The sequence below is a fragment of the Galeopterus variegatus genome, unplaced genomic scaffold (genome assembly GCF_000696425.1).
Source record: "Galeopterus variegatus unplaced genomic scaffold, G_variegatus-3.0.2 Scaffold395, whole genome shotgun sequence".
Taxonomy (NCBI): Eukaryota; Metazoa; Chordata; class Mammalia; order Dermoptera; family Cynocephalidae; genus Galeopterus; species Galeopterus variegatus.
In genome coordinates, this window is record NW_007726506.1 from 120529 (window position 1) to 132374 (window position 11846).

Genomic DNA, 11846 nt, shown 5'->3' on the forward strand with positions numbered 1-11846 from the left:
TCCTCCACTTTCCTCAGTTTAGAATAACAGAACAGACAATATTTTTGTTTCCTGTGTGATGCATTTATAGACGCATTTAAGTACGATCCCAAGTGGCTAAGGACCTCTCTGCAGGTGTGAGAAAGCACTTGGCTTCATGGGCACTTGCTTGCCTCCAATCTATCCCCAAGCTGAAGTGCAGAAAGGCAGCTGGTCGCTTCATTCTGTGCAGCTTGGAAAGGGTTACATATCCTCACCAGAAACACACATGCACGCTTAACAGCCATACATCTAACATCCAATAAGGCAAATCAGTTGTTCAGAGGAAAATTTCTTCAAAAGACTAATAATTCTTCAGTTTATTGAACATTAGTAGGAATAGGGGAAGAGGTGAATGCGATACATCAAAGATTTCAGCTTGACAATTTATCACTCCAGCGACACCCGCGTATATCCTGTGTGGCTCTGGATGGCAAAATATCACCTCAGTTCCAGATGGTCCCCCCCAAAACGGGGACACGAGCCACATCCATGCTGTCACAGCAACTGCCAATAGAGAGCTGTGCAGAGACGTTCGTGGCTGTGGCTCACATCTCAGAGCCTCACTCAAATCCCTAACTCCCACCGAGTGGGGAAAAAAAACATTGAGAGACAAGCACAGAATTGGTGGCATCTCTGTCTGTAGAACATACTGCACATCTATATCTCAGAGCCTCACTCAAATCCCTAACTCCCACCGAGTGGGGAAAAAAGACATTGAGAGACAAGCACAGAATTGGTGGCATCTCTGTCTGTAGAACATACTGCACATCTATCTTGGAGATGAGAACTGGGAATTCTTTGTTCCTCATAGAGTATAAAAATGATCTAGACATTTTGACAAAATAAAGTTAAAACTTGAACTCTGCTTCCATCATTTTCTCTAGAATGGTAAATTCCTGTAAACCTTCACACTCCTGAGAACTGAAAACTGTATGCAAAATAAGTACATGTAATTTCTGATATACATTTCTGAAACAGTAATTTAACTGAAGCTAAAGACAAGGGGATGGTAAAAAGCTACAAAAAGCCTTGCCTTCAATTATTCACATAATCCAATGCTGCCCTCTAGCAACTCAAGAGAGAAATAGCACTAACAAGCCAACTGGTTTTAGGAATTTGAAGTTTTAGCCCTAATATTTACTATGCAAGATGTTGCTAAAAAAGGAGATGAGGAGGGTCTTCACAATAAGATAGCCATAGTCCATCTTAATAGAAAATGTTCGTTTAGAAAGATGCTGGGATAAGTTAACACTACCCTAACCAGGACATCTTCAACAGACCTGGAAGGGCCTCGAAGACAATGAAGATATCTGTCACTGACCCGTTTGTTTGAATACACTCAAGTGGGACCTATTACTTTGCTAGCAGAGCCAATTTTTGTCACTGGAAAAAAATTCCTCCTCCACCACTGTTTCTTTCATGTTTTAGGAGGGAGGTGGGTTAGAAGCTACTTGATACTCCTCATAACCCATCCCCTTAACACCTTTAATACATGATATAGTATCAGTTTTTCCGAAGAAATGTAGAAACTAGCCTAAAGCAAGCTTATATCATAATTAAAGAATCTGTGGAGCCAATTGTCAACCTTGGAACCCAAATCAAATGAAACATTCAAGTTGACATAATGAATATTTCCAGGAAGGGGAATGGCTAATAATTAGTAGGACCAGGTTTTCGTATGTTCCCTCCCCAAGTAACAATGACAATGATTCAAAGTGATAAGCCCAGAAAAGTCCATAATCACCTTTCCAGGAAGACCTGGAAGTTCAAAATTCACTCCATGAGATTTCAATGCTCATATCAAGCTGACTGACCTCCACAGCTTGTCAGAGTATCTGTTAGCTGATACTCTGAAACACGTTTCCAATTTCTCATGCTTAGTCTTAAAAGAAAGGCATCCAAGATGATGTGAGCATGAATGTGTATGTAGGTGGGGGGAAGAAGGAAGAAGCACAGACACTTATTTTCAAATAAAAGCTGCCATGTATTTATTACAATATTGCTGTTAACTTAAGCACAACTGGCTCTATAAATCATTCTCCACGCATCATCACACATTCAGGAAAGATTCTGAGAAGATACATCTGGACGGGATTTTCTCGCCGCTCAACCGGACCTGAGAAAAGAACAGAAGAAATCATATACCTGATTTATAATTGCTGGTCACCAACAACCAACATGTACTGGCAATGTAATTTTGAGAGATAGGATAGATGGACTGTTTCCCTTTCCTGGCTAAAGCTTTGCTCAAAATTCCTCTACCTTTAAAAATCCCTTTCCCTAATTAAATCTGTCTGCACTCCCAGAGTCTCTCCTCAACATTCATGAATCCCAAGAAGGCCAACTGCAAAGCTCAACCTCATAACTACCACCATATCTCAAGTCAAAGATCAAGTCATGAGAAGGGAAGCATATCCTATATTTTAACTATCTCTGTGAAAACAGGACAAGCCACTTATAACCTCTCAAGAAACACATACACAATGAGAGGGTTCAAGCTCATACAAGATATAGCAATATGTAAAGGTACCGATCTGTTGGTTATCTCTATTCTCTTTTGTGGATTAAACATGCTGAGTAATTATAATTTTGATAACAATTCTGAATGCAATATTAGAGATATGACCTCAGTAAGAACTGAGCCAGATTATGTGATATAAGATAATAAATTCCAAAGGAAGGTTCAAGTCCAGCTGGACAGTTCCTGGTCTACTTCCATCCCATTCCCCTAACTGAAGATGCAACAACCTAGGGGTAGAGAATCAAAGCTCAGCTAAGGCGGTAGGTACCTCTGCCAACTGATAGCAATGGGAGTAACCTTAAAACCTGTAGAATTTATGAGAAAAGGATTTTCTTACTTCAAATAATCGCTTTAGAAGTCTGAGTAATGATGCAACCTGAAAAAGTGAAAAGTAAGTCATCTGAACAACTTTGTAATTACTCACAGTATTGTCAATCAGATCACGGAATGGCACTTAGGAAGAATTTAGGGGGAAAATGTAATCACAATTACTGCCTCAAATTTTTAGATAAAATCATTAAGCTTGCTCCAAGCATCAAATTGGGGTCTATGAAATAACTGGTCAGCCAAACCCAACAGAAATGTCAGTCCAACCCACTTACTGGCATAGCTAAACACAGTCTCATCCTAGAGAGCAATGCTCTGGTGAAAAATCTAATGGCCTTTGGGACTTTCTTGGAGAAAACAGTATTTCAGTTATTAAAAAAAAATCAAAGCTCTGGAAGAGAATTTCTAAGTGCAAGAAGAATCTGCATCCTTTTATAAAATCCAAACTAAAACAGAACCAATACAAAACTGATCTGAAATGGAATTATCCCGGTATAACCCATTTTCCTTTCAAATTAAGTAGAACTTTAAACCATATTATTGTTTGTTATATTCTCTTTCCACAACTATCTCCTCAAAACCAATTTACACTCCCTCTCTTCCTCACCCCCAATTTCAGTTTATTTTGAAAGCAGGCATTCCCTAAAGCATACAAACATAAACACAAGGTTCTATGTAGCATTTACTAACAACACAAGGAGCAAGGAGAGAGGCCTGTGATTTAAGCCACAGGTTTTCTACTGAAAGCTCTTTAGTTCTCCCTGAGGGTCCACCTTGTCATCTATATCTTCCAGCAATGATGCCATTAGATTTTGTTTGTTCTTGTTTTATAGCCAAGTATGCTGGGTACAGAAAAAAACCTGGACAGGGCAAATAACTTTTGGATATATTCATGGTTAACATCCTTATTTACAGCTCACAGCTACAGGCAAAGAAAACAATTTTTTTAAAAAAATCACTTAAATCTAGTGAAATAAACAGTGAATTGTCAAATCATCAGAAGTTAATCTAAACATAAGGCACCAAGAAAGTGACAATATTATTAAAGTAGCTACTTTTCTTCAATTTGACATTCTTTCAAAATACAGTTTTACCAAAAAAAAAAAAAAAAAAAAAAACCATATATATATTCCCCAGGTGAACTTTTCTGTTAGTGACATTTAATGGTAGAAAAATACACAAAGTTAGCTAATAAAGGCACCAAGAAAGTGACAATATTATTAAAGCAGCTACTTTTCTTCAATTTGACATTCTTTCAAAATACAGTTTTACCAAAAAAAAAAAAAAAAAAAAAAACCATATATATATTCCCCAGGTGAACTTTTCTGTTAGTGACATTTTATGGTAGAAAAATACACAAAGTTAGCTAATAAAGATGAGAGTCAAGCTGAATTGCAGAATTAATAAATTGTGTATAAGTGCAGAATTGTAGCCTAGGTATACATAGTATCTTGTCACATTTTCAAAAGAAGTTTCTAGGTATCACAGATTTTTAAGCATAAATAATACCTACCTATACATCAGAGCCTTGCCCTTCTCATTCCCCAACGCAAAGTATCCACTTCTGGGAGAAAAATCCATTGTATGAACATGAGAAATATTCTTTTTAATGACTGGGAAGTTTGAAAACACTGTACAAGAAGGAAGATGAACCTGCAGGAGATAATAAAAAGCTTTCAACTGCAATAACTGGGAACTCATCTGCCTTAAATTTTAATCTTCAGTCCATTTTTTTTTTTCTGGAGCAAAAATTCATTTTGATTGTAGCACACATGAAAGTACAGTTCTCTTAATATAGCAAAATGTTCCAAAATTAAAATTTGACCTTTAATGCACTATTAACTGAAAGGGAAGGGGAGAAAGCTTTAATGCAGCATCTAGCCAGATACCTGGGAGATTCAAATGTATGTTGAACGAATAAATGAGTTAATAAACTAAATGCAAACTCAATGGTAGTTCACATTACTGCTCTAGCTTAAGGACCACAGTAAAGACTAAACTCTGATCACGGGGAACAAATATTTTAAACATTATGAAGAGTCTGATATTTACATAACTGAAGCCGAGGCAAAGTCATGCCATGTCTTCCAATATCATAAAATTTCCTTCTTACACTTTAATTTTTCATCTACGTGATAAACTCTTTGTCTTTTGCAGTCTTTCCTCAAAGAGAGCTGAATCATGAAAACCTGATTCATCAAGTGAAACTGTTCTGACTTAGAGCCAAAAACTCACTCAAAGCCAAGCCTAAGCCTGAGGAAGGACACAGTCCTTTTCTCCAGACTCTACTTCTGGGGAAAATGGGCCCAAGTCCAAGACAGGATCGACAAGCCCTCACACAATCTGTGGATGAATAAAACCCAGGCATAGAAACAGGTGCCTTAAATAGACTATGATGGTAACAAATCTCACTTTCAAAAGTTCTCTTGCTCTTCTAAGAAATACAGCACCTTCATGTTCAAATACACAGTTGTCATTCAGCTATTTATCTTAGCAGTCTGTCATCCTCCACACTTCTAGATGAAACTGTACAATATCCAATCAAGGTGATTTTCAAAAACAAGTACTAGGTAAAACCCACTGATACATCTATCAGCTTTCGGTCAGTCACTTATCAGGCCCAGCTTCCTCTGATGTATACCTACTGGCCATTTTGTCAAGAGAGTAAAGCTTACAGTGAATCTCTAAGTCATTTTCAACTCTGCCAGAAGGCAGATTCTGCCAGCGCAGCATGACATCAATGCTAACGCATTAGTGCTAATGAGAAGTGTTCTTGACCTATTAAAGCTAAGAAGTTGGCAGTAACCCTGATTTGATCTTAACTTTTAAAGTTCTTAAACACCACTGTCTATACAGATTTCTTGAGAAATTACTTTAGGTAAATATTTTTTAAAGGCACTTAATAAAACAGATTCCTGTTTTACGAAGAGAAGCCACAATACAGATATGCATAATGTATTTACACTTAGCTTAGCAATGCCGAAATTATACGAATCTTTTGATAAGTGCCTTGGCTTCTTCATTTGTTTTGCTTAGGTTATTTTAAGTCTGCATCCTCCAAACATGCACCAACTACTATGAACCAGTGACCCAAAGCATCAGGGGAGCAAAACATTTGTCCCACCCCTGACTTTTGTTCCCATCCTATTTTATCACTCGATACTCTTAAACTGTGCCTCAAATATTTGCTCATTAACTTTCCTGACAGGACTCAAGTCTGGGGAGCTGGTTTTCTGACTCTTCCAGAACTAACCTTTCTATGTGAATACTTCCTAAGGATAATTAAATTAAACCACCTTTTTATTTACAAGCTAAGTTGTAAAAAAAAAAGGTCACATAATTTGGATTCATGTAACTTTATAATTAAATCGATTGCTAATCACAAATAAGGGCAAAACTTGGAGCACAAGACACAACGGCAATTCTTCAAAGCCCACTTTTACCAGAAGGTAGTTCCATACTTTTGTAGCTAAATAAACAGAACAAAACACCACAAATACTGTGGTAAATACACACATTTACAAAGTCTTTGATGTAAATGGTGCCCTCCTAAACATGGTGCCCTCATGCAACAAATAACCTACACTACCATACACAGTATAGTATGTGTGGCCATGCACTCACACAAAGGGCCAGAGTGCTCCTTCTGATGCAAGATAAATGCCAATTTATCAACAACTTATTTTTTTTTTTTTTTGAGACCGGCCACACCGCGCTCAGCCAGTGAGCACTGTGAGCGCACCGGTTATCCCTATATAGGATCCGAACCTGCAGCGGGAGCACCCGCACTCTCCCGAGTGCGCCACGGGCTCGGCCCTATTTTTTAATAGATCTGCAACATAACCAGCACCACTTTAGACAAGCCCAAGTACAAACTGGCGCCACCCACCTCCTCCCCTCCCCTCCCCCTTCCCTTTACAAGAAGCCTCCTGACTTAGAAACAAGTTTCCAGCTTCTGCATCACTGCAGTTCTCCACCCAGTTACATCAACCTAATGGTCTCTCCACCCCGTACATTTCGTGCCCAAAAGCTAATATAAACTCTCGCGAACCCATTGTTGGGGCTGTCCACCATTTTCAGGGCAGCCCTGGGCCCTGTGCCACTATGAGCACAGCCCAGCAGATTTCTTTCTTTAATAAAGCTTGAACGGTACCCGGCATCTTGGCTCACTTGCTTTCATTTTTAAATGTTATCTCCTCCACCGACATGGAATATGGGGATGGATGTTACAATGTCCTCCCAAGAGACTCAGTAGCATCTGTCTGCAAAGTTCCCCAGCGTAATCTCTCTCTACATTAGTGGCCTTTCCCTCAGACCAGTGATCCCCCCTTAGCAGAGAACTAGGCTGTGCTCTGACCTCTCTTTATGGTCCTGTATTAAAAGCTATAATTGGGGGCTGGCCAGTTAGCTCAGTTGGTTACAGCAGGTGTTATAACACCATGGTCAATGGTTTGGATCCTCATACTGAACAGTAATGAAAAAAAAAAAAAAAAAAGCTGAAATTGAACTATTAATTAAAAGCCTCATAAAGATCCGATTTCTCTAATTCGGAAAGATCCCTTATCTCTAACACTATTTCTGTCATGACAGTTAAGGGTCCACACATCAAAATCTAGCAAGTAAAAGCTCACTCATCCTTGATTTAATGGATAAGAAATTCCAGACTTTCTACTTCATCCAAAATTATAGATGTAATAATCATGTGACTTCTGGGTCTCCTACTGGTGTAATGGCTTAGATTTATCTTCACTGCTTTGTATTGGGATAACAAAACTGTTCGGGTCATTATAAGCAATTGCGTTTAATGATACTAACACTGTTTCACCAAGGCATTCTGAAGCTGCTATGCCTGGCTTCCTTCCATTAGATATTATGGTTGACTACCATATAAAAAATGTGATTTGGCTGTTACTAATGAATTCCTTGTGCGATTTTGCCACAAACATAAATGCTGTCATGATCACTGAAGCAAACTAGGCAGAACTAACTACTATGTGTCTTGCAGAATATATTATGTCAACAGGAGACAGATACCACGGTTTTCTAAAATAATTTAGTACCATTAAAATGATAAAAGGTTAATATGTACTAGTACACCACTCCCATTAGAGAAGGGATTTTAAAGCTGACTTGAATTAGAACCTTCTCATGTATCAAATGATGCATTCAGAGAGGAAATAAAATGCAACGCTGTATTTTTCAAACTTTTTCCAGCAGAACCCTTTCTTAAGAAAATCTTATGCAGAATCCCAACATATACCACCACAGGTAACAATGACGTTGCTCTATACACTACAGGTAGGAGCTTAGCTTCCTCCATGCTCTACTTGCCATATGAGGTCCTGTGCAGATTCTAGGGCTCTGAAGAATTCAGGTGGAAAACCACTGAATTGCTGGAAAAGAGTAATGGGATGTTGAATCACAATTCTGCTCTTTACGAACTGTTGACTTTGGGTAAATTAATAATCCTCTTCAGGACTTTTATTTGGCTCAAATTTTTTTTGTAGAATTCTTTGTAAATCTTTGTAAACTATACACTATTATACGAAGCTGATGGAATATGCAAGGCTTTATGCTGAGTGAGTAAGGTAATAATTGCAGTCTTTGTAAGTGCTTGTAATCTGATAGAATATACATAACAACAGCACAATGCAATACTGCTATTCAAAATTCTAAGCCATCTGCATACCTGGTGCCTAGAGCAAATAATAATTAAACGAATAAGGAAATTGGTTTCACCTCAAGGGTAGGAAACTTCAGGGGTGACATTTAAACTGAGCTCTGGGCCACCCGGTGGCGCACTCGGTAGAGTGGCGGCGCTCCCGCCGAGGGTTCGGATCCCATATAGAGACCAGTCCGCTCACTGGTTGAGCACGGTGTGGGCGCAACACCAAGGATTGCGATCCCGTTGCCGGTCGCGGTACGGGCGCGACACCGAGGGTTGCGATTCCGTTACCGGTCACGAAAAAAGACAAAAAGGAAAAAAAAAAATTTTTTTAATAAAAAATAAACTGAGCTCTGAGGTTGGGCACAAAAGAGTTAACATTGGCCTGAGGTTGCTATCTTTAGAAAGGCCTGCTTGGGATGGCCAGTTAGCTCACTTGATTAGAGCCTGGTGCTGATAAAGGCCTGCTTACAAGGATGGCCCTTGGATGCTATCTGGGTACTTAAGTAGTAAACACTTCCTTACACTGGTAATACCCTTTCCCTAAATGATAGGGTGGCTCAATGTGCCTATACTATTTGTATAAACAACGTGGTTTATGCTGAATACCTGGCTCTACTTCTGGGAGTCTAGAATTTTGGTACATGTTAGGCAAAGGGTACCTTCATGAACCCCCAATAAAAACCCTGCACTGAGTCTCTAATGAGCATCCCAGGTAGAAAACACTTAACCCATGTTATTACAACTCATTCCTGGAGGAATAAATGTGTCCTGTGTGACTCCATTGGGAGAAGATTCTAGAAGCTGGCACCTGGTTCCCTCCAGACTTCTGCCAATGCGCGTTTTCCCTTTGCTGACCTTGCTTGGTATCCTTCTGTATAATAAATCTTAGCCATCAGTATGATTACATGTAGAGTCTTGTGAGTCTTTCTAGTAAACCACACCTGGGAGTGGTCCTGGGGACTCCTGATACAGAGGTATATTCACAGGTATTACCTATTTAAATTGCAGTACTTTTACACAATTTGCCTCTACCCTATTAAAACAACAGGCCTTAAAAAAGGTAGATAAGGAAAAAAATTATAGAGGAATAAAGTGTTTGCTCATCATGACTTAATCACCCCCTAAAAGCATCCTCATGACTTAATCACAGAGCCCTCATGACTTAACCACCTCTTAAAGGTCCACCTCTTAATACCATCATGTTGGCAATTAGGTTTCAACACAGGAATTTGGGGGGACACACTTCATCATGACTTAATCACCCCCTAAAAGCATCCTCATGACTTAATCACAGAGCCCTCATGACTTAACCACCTCTTAAAGGCCCACCTCTTAATACCATCATGTTGGCAATTAGGTTTCAACACAGGAATTTGGGGGGACACACTCAGACCATAGCACAAACTTGATTAGTAATTACAACATAAACCTGAAAGATGCAATAAATTCAGCCTCAGTCTCACAAGTGACAAACAGAGATTCCACTAAGTGTACTCTTTCCTACCACTCAAACATCCTCATTTATTCACTTACTACTTGTTGCTTGATGTCAATGAGCCAGGCACAACTTTCATGTGAAAGACCCTATAGCTTGACACTGTAGCAAACACACAAACGATACGTTAGAATTATTTAATTCTGTAAAGTCTTCCAACTACTTACATACACATTTTCTCATTTGAATCAAGTAATTTAATTAGAGCTAATCTTGCTTAGTCTATACCAACCACTCACAAGGAACATATACATCCTCGGTTTATAGAATTTTGTTATGAACTGAATGTTTGTGTCCCCCCAAAATTCTTATGTTGAAATTCTAACTACCAATATAATAAAATTAGGAGGGGAGGCTTTGGGAGGTGATTCGGTCATGAGCATGAAGCCTCATGAATGGGATGAGTGCCCCTATAAAAGAGACCCCAAAGAACTCATTCACTCGCTTTCCACCATAGAGAGTAAAGCGAGAAATCATGCATCTGCAACCCAGAAGAGGGCCCTAACCAGAACCCAACCATGCTGGCACCCTGATCTCAGATTTCCATCATCCAGAACTATGAGAAATAAATTTGTTTTTATTAGCCACCCAGTCTACGGTACTTTGTTACAGCAGCCTGAACTGAGTAAGGTAAATTTCATCTTTTCCTTATATATAATTTTTGACTGGGATCAAAATACCTACTCCTTGTGCTTATTTTATACTAAATCTGTTCTTGCTGAAAACTGATTTATGCCTAAATCCATCTTAACTAAGAATGATAAATTATAATCCATACAACTCTTCTAAATATCAATTTTAGATCAAATCTTACCATCAAGAACATCAGCAGCTCCTTAAATAACGCCTATTCTTATTTGACCATTGCTTAAATTTGTGTAACAAAATGGCACAATTATTTTTATATATGGAAACTTACTCTTACAGTTGAATATACCTGATTCTAACATGCTGCTATAACTGGTGAACAAATATTTGTTGAATGATATCCATATGTCCAGCAGTGTGTAAAGTGTCACAGGAATACAGAATATCAGAAAAAATATACCTGCATAAAATAGCGAGATACAAGAGAACATAATACAACTCTAAGTTCTATCTAAGACCTGGAACCTCAAGAAGGGAAATGGTATGAGATGAAGTTGCTCCAGATGAGCTTTGTGGAAGAGCTAGAACTCAAGCTGGGGAAGGCAAACATTAGGTGGGAAAAAAAGGATATCATAGGTGAGAAGAAGAGCAGGAACAACGAGAGAAATAAGCTAGAAATAAACCTGAACTCCTACCTAAAGAATGACGTGACTGTTATCTTCCCACCCGACCACAGCTGACTGAACTAGAAGTGAGCTCCTGAATCAAGGGCAGTCAATCCACTAAGCAATCAGCAACCATGGAGTGTCCTGCCTGGTATACAAGTTCTTTGCAAACAGGAATGATAGCCATTAGGCAGATCAATATCTCTCTTAAGAACTGGGACTAGGAACTATGGTACTGATGGTGGTGGTGGGAGTACAAGCTGAAAACACATCTAGAGTGAGCACATAAGGGCCACAGATAAATTAATACTCTGAGCAAGAAGGAACTATAAAGTAGAACAGTGATTATTAACCAGGGGCAATTTTGCACACACACCCCCCCAGGGGACATCTGACATTTTGATTGTCACAACTGGGAATTGAGGAAGTGAAGGTGAGCTACTAGCATCTAGTGAGGAGAGGCCAGGGATGCTGCTAAACATCCTACAGTGAATAGGACAGGTCCCACAACTGAATTATCCAGTCCAATTTATCAATAGTGCCAATGTTAAAAAAAAACGT

The 11846-nt window shown here is 39.0% G+C and overlaps 1 long non-coding RNA gene across 1 annotated transcript; it reads right to left on the bottom strand.

Annotated features, from left to right (window-relative positions):
* Positions 1-1984: 1984 nt before the first annotated feature.
* LOC103586934 lies at positions 1985-5222 on the bottom strand. Its single transcript, XR_550187.1, has 2 exons — positions 4383-5222; positions 1985-2918 (listed from the first exon to the last, which is right to left on the bottom strand). It is a non-coding gene; the product is annotated as an uncharacterized LOC103586934 (long non-coding RNA).
* Between the last annotated feature and the right edge of the window lie 6624 nt (positions 5223-11846).